We start from the raw sequence: 9353 nt of genomic DNA, 5'->3' as shown, positions 1-9353 counted from the left end.
TTTGGAGATGTATGTGAATAACTGGTTTGTCTCCTGAATGAGCTGGAATTATTTCTCTTGTGTAGCTAGAAGATTTCTTATTAGCTATAACCTAATTAGCTAATAAGAAAGGGAAATACAGAGGTACTAGAGAAACTTGGGGTTAACTTTTTTCTTTTTTCAAAAATTTCAACTATTGTTTTAGATACACAGGTTACATGTGCAGATTTGGTACACAGCAATATGTGTGTTGCTGAGGTTTGGAGTATGGATCCTATCACCCTGGTGACAAGTACCCAATCATCATAGTACCCAATAGATGGTCTTTTAGCCCCCCTCTCCCCACATACACACTCTCTAGTAGTCCACAGTATCTATTGTTCCTATATTTATGTACATGCCTGCTCAATTCTTACCTTAGGTAAATGCTTAAGTCCTTCTTCCTCAACTTTTTGGAATACTTACAGTAGGAATGGTACCAGTTCTTCTTTGTACATCTGGTAGAAACTGGCTGCGAATCTGTCTCGTCCTGAGCTTTTTTGGTTGGTACACCATTTCAGAGCTCATTTTTGGTCTGTTCAGGGATTCAGTTTCTTTCTGGTTCTGTCTTAGGAGGGTGTATGTATCCAGAAATTTATCCATCTCTCTTAGACTTTCTAGTTTGTGTGTATAGAGGTGTTCATAATATTCTCTGATGGTTATTCATATTTATGTATGATCAGTGGTAATATCCCCTTTGTCATTTCTAATTGTGTTTATTTGGGACTTCTTTATTTTCTTCTTTATTAGTCTGGCTAGTAGTCATTTTTTCCAAAAAACCAACTCCTGAATTTTGATCCTGTGAATGGTTTTTCAGGTTTCAATTTCCTTCAGTTTAGCTCTAATGTTTGTTCTTTCTTATCTTCTGCTAGCTTTGGGGTTGGTTTGCTCTTCGTTCTCTAATTCTTTTGGTTTTAATGTTAGGTTGTTAAATTGAGATCTTTCTAACTTTTTGATGTGGGTTTTTAGTGCTAGTAATTTTCCTCTTAACACTGCCTTAGCTGTGTCCCAGAAATTCTGGTATGTTGTATCTTTGTTCTCATTAATTTCAAAGAACTTCTTAATTTCTGCCTTAATTTCATAATTTACCCAAAAGTTATTCAGTAGCAGGTTATTTAATTTCCATGTAATTGCATGGTATTGAGTGATTTTCTTAGTCTTGCTAATTTTATTGTGCTGTGGCTTGAGAAAGTGGTTGGTATGATTTCAGTTCTTTTGCATTTGCTGAGAGTTGTTTTATATCTGTTTCTGTGATTGATTTTACAGTATGTGCCATACGGCAATGATAACAAATGTATTAGGCCATTAAAAGTAATGGCAAAAACCACAATTACTTTTGCACCAACCTGATATATTGTGTTGCTCTGGGGTGGAGAGTTCTGTTTCTGTAGAGGTCTATCAGGTTAATAGACTGACCAAGTCCTGAGTTCAGTTCCTGAATATCGTTGTTAATTTGCTGCCTCAATGATCTGTTTAATTCCATCAGTGAGGTGTTGAAGTCTCCCACTATTATTGTGGAGTCTCTTTGAAGTTCTCTAAGAACTTGCTTTATGAATCTGGGTGCTCCTGTGTTGGGTACATACATATTTAGGATAATTAAGTCTTCTTGTTGAATTGAGTCCTTTATCATTATGTAATGCCCTTGTCTTTTTTGATCTTTGTTGGTTTGAAGTCTGTTTCATCTAAAATTAGGATTCCAACCACTGCCTTTGTCTGTTTTCCACTTGCTTGGTAGATTTTTCTCCATCCCCCTATTTTGAGTCTGTGGGTCCACTGCATGACAGATGAGTCTCTTGAACACAGCATACCATTGGGTCTTGATTCTCTATCCAGCTTGCCATGCTGTGCCTTTTAATTGGGGGCATTTAGCCCATTTACAGTCCAGATTAGTAATGATATGTGTAAATCTGATTCTGTCATCGTGTTATTATGCAGACTTCTATGTGTGGTTGCTTTATAGTGTCACTGGTCAGTATCTTCATGTGTTTGTAGTAGCTGGTAACACTCTTTCCATATTTAGTGCTTCCTGCAGGAGGTCTTGTAAGGCAGGCCTGGTGGTAAGAAATTTCCTTAGCATTTGTTTGTCTGAAAAGGATCTTACTTCTCCTTTGCTTATAAAGCTTAGTTTGGCAGGATATAAAATTCTAGGTTGGAATTTCCTTTCTTTACAAATGTTGAGTATTGACCCCCAATCTCTTCTGTCTTATAGTGTTTCTCATGAGAAATCTGCTATTAATCTGGTGGGCTACACTTTGTAGGTGACCTGACCTTTCTCTCTAGCTGTTTTTAACATTTTTTCTTTCATTTTGACCTTAGAGAATCTGATGATCATGTTTCTTTGGAATGATCTTCTAGTGAAGTATCTTACTGGGGTTCTATCTTTTCCTGAATTTGAATACTGGCCTCTCTTGCTAGGTTGGGGAAGTTCTCATGGATGATATCCCGAAATATGTTTTCCAAGTTACTTCCATTCTCCCCATCTCTTTCAAGCATACCAATGAGTCACAGCTCTGGTCATTTTACATAATCTTATATTTCTCAAAGGTTTCATTCATTCCTTTTTATTCTTTTTTCTCTATTCTTGTCTGATTGTCTTATTTCAGAAATCCAGTCTTCAAGCTCTGAGATTCTTTCCTCAGCTTGGTCTCTTATGCGATTAATACTTGCAATTGAATTATGAAATTCCTGTAGTGTGTTTTTCAGGTCTATCAGGTCATTTACATTCTTTTCTATACTGGTTATTTTGTCTGTCAGCTCCTGTATTGTTTTATTGTGATTTTTAGCTGCATCTTGTAATCTTCATTTCTATCCATATTTTGAATTCTATTTCTGTCACTTTAGCCATCTCACCCCAATTCAGAACCTTGCCTAGAGAGCTAGTATGGTCATTTGGAGGAAAGAAGGCACTATGGCTTTTTGAGTTATCAGAGTTCTTGTCAGGAGGAAGGGGATGGTCTGCTGTTCTTTATGCCTAGTTTCACTTTGAAGGCAGTGTTGGCACAGGGATGGGGTGTTGGCAGAGGTGGGGCTGGCCAGCTCTGTGCCCACCTAGGCTCATGGTATGGCGGTATGGGGGGTGGAGTGCACTCATGCTGGCAGCAGTGGCAGGGCAGGGTGCATGCACACATGTGCGCTGGTGAGAAAGACAAGATCCACTCATGCAGCACACACACAGGCTGGCAAAGTGATATGGGGGGTGGCCCTGGGCCCAGAGGAAGTTGCAGCTGGGGGAGGAAGCAGGTGGGCTGGTGCATGTCTGTGGGGTCCACTCTGCTGGAGCTCTCTGCTGGTCAAGCACAATCCACCAGCACAGAAGCTGTGATGTGGACCTCCAGGTCACCCAAGGCTGCACTGCAAGCAGACACAGCCAGGCTGGAGCCCCAGGAGAGGGTACAGACCAAGGGTTGCTCAGGTCACATCATTCTGGTTGATAGGCAAGACTATCCTGCAGAATTAAGGTCTGACAGTTTTCCTAGGACTAAAGTATCCTATGGGAGCAAGCTGAGCTTAGGGAGATGGACATCCCTGGCCATGCTTCACTACAGACGTTCCTGTACTAAACCCTCTGGGCTCCACACTGGCTGTAGTGCTTCCCCACCACTTCTCTAAGCAGCTCTCCCTGCCAACATCAGCGTCTATGGTGGTCAAGGTGTCTCCTCCTCCAGGATTCCAGAGGCCCATGGCAAGACTGGGATGCTCCTTGACAGTTTACCTCACGTGTTCCCCATGATTCACTGGGGACCAGGAACAAGTCCTGACGCACAGTTGCCCCAATCGGGGTTCCCAGCTTCCTCTACCTTCAGCCCAGCCTCTGTGTCTTCCCTCCAGTCACCCTCTGAAGGTCTGTTACAAGTGCACCAATCATCCCAGTCCCTCAGTGGCAGCTGTTCTACCTGGCTACATCTAGGTGGCCACCTTGCCCAGCTCAGCAGTTTTTAAACTTATGACATGGAAATTTAACACCTACAGACAGATGTATTAGTTACCCTTTATCTAAATCTTTCCCAGAACTTTATTTTTGGTCAAAGTAGGAAAAAATCTAGTCTCCGAATTCCTGAATAAATCTCAAGCCTTTACCAATACCATAGGTTATGACTGAAAGGGACACCTGGTCAAGGAGCTGCTACCTAAAATTTTGGCCACTTGGCATGCTGCTACTCAAGTATGCCCATAGCTGTTTCCATTGATGGGGCTTGCACTAAGAGATGCTAAGAGATTACTTAGCATCTCTTCCCTGGGCTGAATATTTGGCTTTTATTGCAAATCATTTTCTCCTCATGTTTTAATACATTTCCACTTGCTTACAATTTATTATGCTTCATTGGACTCCACAAATATATTTTTAACGACGTAACTGTGTATCATTACTCAGGATTGCTGGCATCTCAGAGACAAGTTAATTTTTGCACTGTGACAGTGATTATCAATTTGGCTAAGTCATTTCCAATGATGAATATTATCCCCCAAAGGATAAGTTTCCATTCTCTTACTTGTTATCAGTCTGCCATCTCTCTGCTGACTACATTTCCCTTCTGTATTCTTTTATTTTGTCCTTTCCCATGTTGGAATATGCATTTGTTTTTGTTTCTCCTCCTGGCTAGAGCTGCTATTTCTCCTACACATTCTCTTTCAGTAAGTCACACAGTTCTGTTACAAATACTGGATGCCTTCTTAAAGCACATACTCCATTATTCCATTCTCTCCTTCCAGCTCTGCTCAGTGTGACCCAGGCAGTTAAATGGAAGTCTACCATTGCAAACCATTTGGGAAGCATAATCTTAAAAGAACTAGGAATCAGATGGCAAAAAGATGTCATCTGAAACACAAATCCATGCAGGAAAGTGCGTGCCTATCAGCAAAGAACTCCTCATGCTGCAGACCAGAGTTAGCAGGTAAATTTTTTTGCTTGTGCAAAATTTGAGCTGACTCTATTAACTTAGAAAAACTCCCAGATAAAGGGCCCAAAAAGTGATACAGAGGATATAGTTCTCATATGCTTTTAATTTAGAAGTGTAAACAAGACTTTTTAAAACCCTCCTACATTTTGTCTGAGAAAATTCTAAATAAAAATAAAGGAATATTCTATCCTCAACGGTTTACTTACTAATATACAGTAATGCATTCACTTTTCCTTTTTAACATTTGACAAAAATTATATATATTCAATATGCACCACATAATTTGATATATGTATACATTACGTAGTGATCATCACAATCAAATTAATCAACACATCCATCGCCACCCATAGTCACTATTTGTGGAGGAGGACAGTGAAGACACTTAAAATCTGATCTCTTATTAAATGTTTAAGTAAACACACAATTTTATTACTAGTCACCGTGCCGTACATTAGATCCCCAGAACTTACTCATCTTATAACTGAGAGTTTCCACTCTTTGACCAACATCTCCGAATTTTCCCTAGCCCCTCGCTCCTTTTGAATTCATTCCTAAAAATCCCAAATCCTCTATAGGGTCTTCCTGATTTACATCATCCCTTCTTCCAAGTCTTCTAATCTTTCTGCTTCCATCATTGATTTGATTTTGTTATTTCCTGCTTTGATTTGTGATGGTTCCTGTGTCTGTCAAATGCTATAATCTCCCCCACCACCACCACCACCACCAAAACAGAACAAAACAAAACAAACACCTATGTAGTATTTCTTCACATGACTCATCAGGTTTTGCACCATTGTCTCAACCAGAGTAAAAGTGCAAAAACATATTAGTTGATGTATTTTTCTTTTTTGCCCCAGTCCAAATTAATCTCTCCTGCTCCAAGACTGTATCTAGAATATCATGTAGCGAAATGTGCCTTCATTAGAGTATTAGAGTGACTTGTGTGTGGGTGTGTGTGTGTGTGTGTGTGTGTGCATGTGTGTGTAAGGGGACGGGGCAGGGGGAGAGAGAGAATGTATCATAAAAGCTTTTATTTCAAGGAAGAAAAACACCAGCAAGTGTGGGTTGCATAGGTATGTAGTGCCCAATAAAGCTGCTACTTAAATTGACCCCTTGAAACAAAATATCAGAATACAACTATCCTGAGTGTGAAGCAGTGTACAAGAGAAAAGCACAAAGGAATGGACAAAGAAATCTTAGATGAAAAACCATGAAGTTAATTTTGAAGAATGTGAAAAAGCAAGAGATAAAAATCATAGTATGAGCCCCTAAAGCAAAATGTGGATACTACAGAGAATTCAGGATGCTTCAAACCTCACCCAGTATCTCGTCGTTACCTTAGCCAAGATGATCCAGAGGTAAGTATAAGAACATAATGTAGATCCTTCAAAGGATTTAAAAATATTTAAAATATTCAAAGCATTTAAAATAGCACATCGTTCTCATTCTGAGTGTGGATTCCAATTTCTCCCCTGAACAGAGAAGTAACTGCGGCCATTTTGCACTCTCCTAAATAACTAAATGTCTCTGTGTCCGTGGCTGGAGTCCCCAAACAGGGTTGTGGACATCCAGAGGAAACCAATAGCTTACTTGGAGAATCACTGGCTTAGCATTGCAGAAGACAGGATTTCCTAAGTGATACAATTATCTATAAGTGAATTACATGCAAAAATTTTAAATTATCACATTTTCTAAATCTATGATGTTTGACTCCAGTAAGGAGAGGAAACAGCAAAGGCAAAATTAAGTAAAAATCCAGCTGAACAAAACAGAAACAAACAAACAAAAGATGAAAACATCAAGAAAATGTGAACATCAAGGGGCCTCAGCTTGGAAATCCTGGGAGAATAATGGGCAGCCTTTACAATCTTATTCCCTTGAGTCAGTAAAAAAAAAAGAGTCAGAAGAAAGCTCATAATCTTTTTTGTGGCTGCTTAACCAATTTTAGTCAGCAAAATTAGGCAACTTTTATTTGCTTGAAAATTGAATAAAAAGAGAAGTTTAAAGCGATAGAAGCTTTAAGTTACAGGTAGCTGCCAAAGGAAAATCTTATCTGTGGAAAAAGCAAGTTCAGCACTTAGCTGTAGAGGTATGAAAGCCTGGAGATAAGGCGTTGTGGTATCATTTAATTAGCAGCCACCCAACAGTGGCTCAGAAGAGATTCATTCTGCTTCTTAAGAAGGTCAACCTTGGTCTCTACCAGAAAAACACACTTTAACCTATGTTGTGCTCCCTCCTCCTCCCTTCCCATCCTTCAGACATTTCCATACCCCCTTCTATCCTTTGCTCCTAATCTTTCTCCTTTTTTTCCCTCAACAAAACCAGTCATTTAACTTTAAAAAAGTGTCCAATTTCAGTTGCTTAAATGTATATAAACTTGCTTATTCTTGTAAAATAAGCAGCTCTCACATACTCTGAAAACAAAAAAAGGAAATCAATTCAGATTTATATTTTTAAAGTGTTCTAAAATTTGATGAAAAAATAGATATACAATTCTTTTACCACAGTGATTAAAACAAAAATATGACTTTCAACAAAATATAAAAGAAACTGCCATCCCAAAGTATATTTATATAGAAATACATAGTGAAGAAAGGCAAAAAGTCTCTTAAGTACTTGAAATTAAAAAATACAGTACAATATAATACAATATTACAGAGTTATGAAAAAAACCTAGCATGTTACTATGGATTTTTGTTTCTATTCTTTCTTCCCCATCTGACTGTTCCCCTTCTCCTCCCCCTTCAGGGTTTCTAACCTTGTTGAAGATACTTTCTAGCAGTATAAGGCATCTAAATACCATTAATATGTGCATGTAGTGGACAATTCCACTGAAATGGAGTTTTTTAAACAGATTAATAAAGCCTGAGATGGAGCAATAGAAATTTCAGTTTCTGAGTGACAACAAAAATGCATGTGTGTATAAATCAGAGATAGATTCCTCTCCTGAGACAGGATTCAATATATTGTATTGAAAAGGTATTATAGTTAGGCTCAAGAAAGAGTGAATTACAGTGACAAAAAGAGAGCCTTCACCAGTAACCTACTGTTGTGGATGTGAATCAACACAACACTAACAAATACATGAAACAAAACCATAGCCTGGATAATTCTTAAGCAAACAGAGACCACAGTATAGGGGAAATAAGTAATGAAATTCAATTTAACCACTAGTGCATTTCCCTGGGCCAAGCATAATTTTTGTAAAACACATTGAAACACCTTACTTACATAAGCTAAGTATTGGATTTAGTAAAATTGGCTAAATAAACTTGCCAATTATTCCTTCTCAACCCACAGGCAATTCTACAGCTTACAATGAAAACAGAATAGAAGTAGATGTCTTTAACAGGTAATAAAAATTTTTACTTAATTCCCAAAATATTCATTTTTACATTTATTTTTGCAATAATTCTGTGTATTTACAAATTTATTATTTCTATTTATAAAAGTAACAAGTGAATGTTGCAAAAAATAATACTAAAATAAAGGTCATCAGTAATACCACCAATCCCAGTGTAATCACCGTTAAAGCATGATATGGTTTGGCTGTGTCCCCACCCAAATCTCATCTTGAATTGTAGTTCCCATAATCCCCACACCTGGTGGGAGGTAATTGCATCATGGGGGTGGTTTCTCCCACACTATCCTCGTGATAGTAAGTTCTCACAAGCCTGATGGTTTTATAAGGGGTTTCACTTAGCTCTCATTCTTCTCTTTCCTGCCACCATGTAAAGATGGATGTGTCTGCCTCCCTTTCCATCATGACTGTTAATTTCCTAGGTCTCCCCAGCCATGCAGAACTGTAAGTCAATTAAACCTCTTTCCTTTGTAAATTACCCAATCTTGGGCAATTCTTTATAGCAGAGTGTGAAGGGACTAATACCACATGCTAGAACAGAAGTATAATATTTCAGATATTTTTCTCTTTACATATATATATGCCTTTGTACTTACATATCTTTTTAAATAAAATCATAGTAGATGGACTATGTATAATCTATTTCCTTTACAGTATGTAGCAGATTTTTTCACAATATAGATTTATATCACCATTTTAATATATTTTATAATTGTACTATAATTATATAACCAATATCTTAGCAATAGATATGAGGTTTTTATAATTTTTTCTATCATAATCAATGCCTCAATAAACATTCTTATGCATGTGTCTCTGCATACATTATATATTCACTTTTGAATTAAACATAAAATTTGTTTCTCACCAATACTGAAGGAAGCAACATTTCCCTACAGCCATTTGCTATTCTTCAAGTTTTTATTTGTCAGCTTTGTATCTGGATAAATTCTTGGAGACACTTTGCTAGAACTTTACATCAAGCACACAGACACATACAAAAACAAAAACACATATATAAGATCCAGGAAAAACAGTAAAACATCTTCAAAAAATGGAAGACAGACAGATGG

Source organism: Chlorocebus sabaeus, chromosome 15 (assembly GCF_047675955.1).
Source record: "Chlorocebus sabaeus isolate Y175 chromosome 15, mChlSab1.0.hap1, whole genome shotgun sequence".
NCBI classification, from domain to species: Eukaryota; Metazoa; Chordata; class Mammalia; order Primates; family Cercopithecidae; genus Chlorocebus; species Chlorocebus sabaeus.
The sequence above is the reverse complement of the archived record's forward strand: the minus strand, read 5'-3'. Positions refer to the sequence as shown.